The sequence below is a fragment of the Lynx rufus genome, unplaced genomic scaffold (assembly GCF_022079265.1).
Source record: "Lynx rufus isolate CCGP_SWC_20201006 ecotype Redwood Valley unplaced genomic scaffold, mLynRuf1.p SCAF_5, whole genome shotgun sequence".
In the NCBI taxonomy this organism is placed as follows: Eukaryota; Metazoa; Chordata; class Mammalia; order Carnivora; family Felidae; genus Lynx; species Lynx rufus.
In genome coordinates this window covers 40,862,938-40,868,195 of record NW_025814867.1, presented here as the reverse complement: position 1 = coordinate 40,868,195, position 5,258 = coordinate 40,862,938, and the positions used below count along the sequence as shown (strand labels likewise).

Genomic DNA, 5,258 nt, shown 5'->3' with positions numbered 1-5,258 from the left:
AAATTAACATCTATCAGGTGGGCAAACCTTTCATAAAACATAATTTCAGGGCTGCCGGGGTGGCTCAGTTGCTTAAGCAGTCGACTCTTGATTTAGGCTCAGGTCATGATCTCATGGTTGTGCAACAGAGCATGGTTGAGGCTCCCTACTGGGCAGGGAGCCTACTTGGGATTCTCTCTCTCCCTCTGCCCTTCCCCCACTCGTGCACACATATGCACTCTCTCAAAAAAAAAATTAGAAACAAAAGTTTCATAAATTATAATGGCTATACTATTTAGATACTATGCTTGATCTTAGCCAAAAGGCTGAGAAGTGATTATACTATTTAGATAATTATGGCTTTAAAGATTCTTTAATGAAGCTGGAGAAAAAAACATTCATGAAAATATCAGATAGCTGTTTTATTACTAGAGCCAGCAATAATGTTACTATTATAAACCTCCATTTAATTTATCTGATGTTTCTTTATGTCACATTATTTTAACCTTACAAGAATTTTCTGAAGGAAAGAGGTTTGATATGATTCCATTTAGAATGGAAGAGACTGAGGTTCTGTGTGATTCCTTTTAACAGGCCATACCATTTGAAGTGTTTGAAGAACACTGAGAGGGATTTTTTTCTAGCTCTGACTTGGGTCTAAATTTCTTGCATTATAGAATAATAGGTAACAGCTCAGCTCCACCCTAGTATAAAACTCTGTCATATCCACTCTTGTTCTGAAATGTAAAAATATTGGGTCCTATGACACCTAGTACAAACCACAGATAGGGTGTGATTTAGGATACGGTGGTCAATATCTGATTTTGGCTGTGAGTACTAGAATAATAAGATTTTAAGTCTTTTCTCTTACAGTATCATACAAATGTGTACCTCCAGAGAATGGGCACTGAAGTATAAAATTGCAAGGACTGTTAATGCACATATACCAATGGAGATGACATTATCATATCATATAAAGCTGGAATGAGAATCTCTTGTTTAAATATGTAAACAAGTCAAGCCACTCACTGTGTATGATGTAGGCAATTTGCGAAATTATGCAAAGTGTTTAAGGTTACCAAGACATGTTAATACACTGAGGCACAATTTAATGCTTGGCGTGTTTTCCAAATGTACATAATTTACTCCTTGGTACTGTTTTTTATGATGTGTGACAAATATCCCCAATGCCAAGTGATTAATTTCCAAGTAACAGGGAGCTTTTTTTCCCCATCTTGCTTTGGTAAACTTCTGGACGAGCCCAGACTGACAGGCTTTTGCCATGGCTCTGAGCAGGCCACCTTGGTCTTGGCCTTGGCCATCTGGACAGAGGCGATGGTATCAGACATCCCTCAGCTACTATGTGCATCTGAACTTTGAGAGAATGTAGTACACTTGGCCGTTTTAATGTCCTGTATCGATATTATGCTCCACTGTCTGTTTGCGTAGACTCAAGACTCAAGACTTTCTCTGTTCAAGAATGTCTGGGGTGCCTGGGTGGCTCAGTCAGTTGAGGATCTGACTTCAACTAAGGTCACAATCTCATGGTTCATGGGTTTGAGCCCTATGTCAAGCTCTGTGCTGACAGCTTGGAGCCTGGAACCTGCTTCCGATTCTGTGTCTTTCTCTCTGCCCCCTGCTCGCACTCTGTCTCTGTCTCTCTCAAAAATAAATACATATTAAAAAAAAAAAAAAAGGGGAATTTCTGGATGGCCTCTAGAACTTGACCAGGTCCTCTGTGAATATCCCTATCTTTGTCTCCATGGGAATTTTGATTACGGTTCTCAAATTTCAAAATAAAGCTAACTAATCATTTCTGTACATGACGATCAATTCACATTCTCTTTTAAAATTTTCTTGGCCATCTTTAAAAGATGTACCTCTCAGAGGTGAAATGGAATAGCATATGTTGACAGAAACAGAAAAAGGAAGAAAATAAATGGCGTAAGCAAAATATACTGCAGCACAGAGATAAGAAGAGATGTATACAAAACAGTCTGTCATTCATTAAAAAAAAAAAAATCCCATAGCCTTTAGGCTGAGATCTACAGGGAAAAAAATAGCAGCAGAAAAAAGGAGCCTACCTGCCAAATATATGGTACAGTGTTCATTACTAAATTGAAAGCCCTTGTAAGGTTATGATACAAATGTTACTGTGTCAGTTGAGTCAAAGTTCTGTTGAGTGTGTACTGTTGAGAGCCTGCAACCTCACCACTGTATCCACTGCAAGGTCCCCCCTACATTCTGACCCTGGGGGAGGCTCCAGACCATGTAGCAAACTCCATGTGCTACGCCAGACCTAGAACTTATCTTAATTACTACAGTATCAACTTGGGAGTGGAGCAGAATTGCTGGAGTGCTGTTCGAAGACAACAAAATAGGTGGGCAGTAATGGTGGCAGATCAGAATTGGTTCAGACCAAGTATTTGAGGCTCACCTTCAACGGCGAAGGTAAAAGAAACTTGGCGGTAAGTTTTCTGTTTGCCAGCCCTGTGACAGGATCGTGATGTGCCTAGTTCTGATGAGCAAACAGTGACCTTTTAGATTTGGGGAGAGTTGGCACTTACGAGATATGATTACATCCTTATCACTAAGTGAATATATACCTGACAAAGGGGAACATACTCTCCTGTCATGCACAAAATAACAATGATAATAACTAAAACTTATTGAGTGTTTTACTATGTGGCAGGCATTATTCTGAGACTCCTTTCTATGCTACTTAATTCTGACACAAACCTAACATGCCAGATGCAAATTCTCAACCCTTAATCATTCATGCTACTGATCACTGTAAACTTACTTATTTAAATACTCTGATTCGTGAGATAAAAAGCAATGAACTAATTAAAAATGAAAGTAGGAAACAAGCATTTGGATTAGGCTTTCTAGGAGCATTCCAGAGTTTTGAGAATAGTTAGACATGCATTTGGACACAAATTTTCAAGAAAAATATTTTTTCATTTATGAAAATAGGAGGCCACGTGATTCTCTGTGGAAATTTTAGGTAAAGAAAAAATTCAAAGCTATGAAATTTTAAATGGAATAGAGGAGTGTTCTCAACCTTAGCCACACATTGGACTCACTTGGGGAACTTTAAAAACTTACAAATGTCTGAGTTCCACTCCAGATATTCTTACTGAATTGGTGCCATATGTGGGTTTCTGGAAGCTGGCCAGGTGGCATCCACTGCAAAATCTCAAGACTTGACTTGAGGGTAGCTTCTGGTAAAGCCTAAGCACTCAGGAGGGAATCAGGGTGACCTGGGTTGGAAATCACAAATCCGCATGTATGAATTGTTTGATTTTGGAAGATGAACTTTTACCTTCTGAGATTCAGTCTTCCCATGTATACTATGGGGATAATAATAACACTTTGAATTTGCAGAATGCGCATGAATCTCTTGGCAATGCATACATGTCTTTTAGCGTAGTGCTTGGCATTTCATGATCACTCAAAAACACTGCAGGCGGATAATAGGTGAGAGTTTCCCCCCAAATTATGAGACAGTGACATGGAAAATCAGTAAGGCAGAGCTATTACTGAGTTTAATGCTTGAATTGATGATCTCTATGCATGTTAAATGATATATATTTACCTATTTATCTATAAGCTATCTTTCCATTCATCTATCAATTATTAGCTAACTAGCAAACTAATAGCTTTTGTAGAGCAGGGATTCCTCCTCATTTGCTTGGTACTAACTTAGATTCCAAGGCACATTAGAGAGTCAGACGACATGGAAATGTAAATAAGGCAGCTTTACAGAATTATTTTCCTATCTTCCCTCCCACCCCAAGAATCTTCACAATCCCCAATGTCTCAGTCTTCTGGGATCTCTCTCTGCCTTACCTCAGTCTTGCTTACTGAAATGTCCATTAGGAAATCCAAGACCTCTTTTTGACTACCCTGGAGAAGGCATTTAATTTGTTAACATGTTAGTCACATTGGCCATTGTTCTAAGAGGCCCAGAACCATGAGTCATTCTATCTTTCTGTGAGGTCTTGTACTGACTCCTGACTAAGAGTCAACATCTGCTTTTCTGATTCTGCTTAATTCCCTATTTCCTGGTTCATAACCATGACCATGTGGATGTTTCAGGTTTTTGACTGCCGTAAGCTACTGTTCCCAAGTAATGGCAGATGAGCAAGTGCTTTAGGACGTGACATCACTCAAGAATACATGCTTATGAGTTACTGCAAATGTCTTGGCTATTAACCTTCTTCATTGGGCCAGATATATTTTAAAATGTCTCACTTTTCCATTGTATCAGAGTTAAGGGAGTCTGATTAAAGTGGGCATATGTCCTTTTTTAATTAATTAATATGAAAACACAGCAGTAAAGATGCTTGCTGATAATAAAGGAACCATTTTTTAAAAGTCTAACATATACTTAAGCAATTCATAATTGTTCTTTAAAGAAATAATTTTTTAATGTTGTTTTATCTGGCCACATTCCATTCATTCTACATGTGTTAGTTTAAGCATCATAACAAACTTGTGAAATTGATGCTATTACTATGTCTAGTTTAGACATCCAATTAGAAACTGATGGAGAAAAAAATTAAATGTAGGCAATCTGGTTCCCAAAAATGGATTCTTTAACATTATACCCTCTTATCAACAGCAAAGGTTTACCAACACAGTAATGCCCTAACAGCATGCAAAAAATTCCTTTTTATTTTTTCTGGCATTTAATCACGGTCAAGTGATAATACTGGGTTCATTGTTCCTTTCTTTATTTAACTCTGTTAAGCAATGCCTTGCAGGGAGGTCCCTGATCATGAAGTTATCAATAATGAAAGTTTTCTTTCTAGTGTTTAAAATATGCAACCTGAAGCAATGGTCCTCTGATAGAACATTTTTCTTTTGGAGCTCCATTTTCCTTCTGAAAGTCATTTCCCTTGGGCAGATTTTTCCAATTAGATAATTGTCTCTCAGGTAAAACTCGGCTTCCAGCTTTTTCAGCGGTTACTCAAAATCTGACATTTTTTTTGTCTGATTGCCTTTTAAAAGCTAAAATCCTGAGTTTTTATAAATTTTTCTTGCATAAACTGTTTAAATTGGACCTAGTGATAACTTCATTTATGAGAAGTTTTTAAAGGCTCCAACTAATTTTCATACAGAAATATCCTAGATAGAGTAACTCCTCCTCAACTTGGAACCCTCTTTGTTGGTAGGTAATTATTACCTAAATATCACCAGTCCTAAACTATATGGACCCAAAGGAAATCACATTAATCTTCATAGCTCAAATGTCTAGTCTTACCAACTGCATA

At 37.7% G+C, this 5,258-nt stretch overlaps 1 pseudogene; it reads right to left on the bottom strand.

Annotated features, from left to right (window-relative positions):
* Positions 1 to 229: 229 nt before the first annotated feature.
* On the bottom strand, positions 230 to 317 carry LOC124527471 (uncharacterized; annotated as a pseudogene).
* Positions 318 to 5,258: the final 4,941 nt, after the last annotated feature.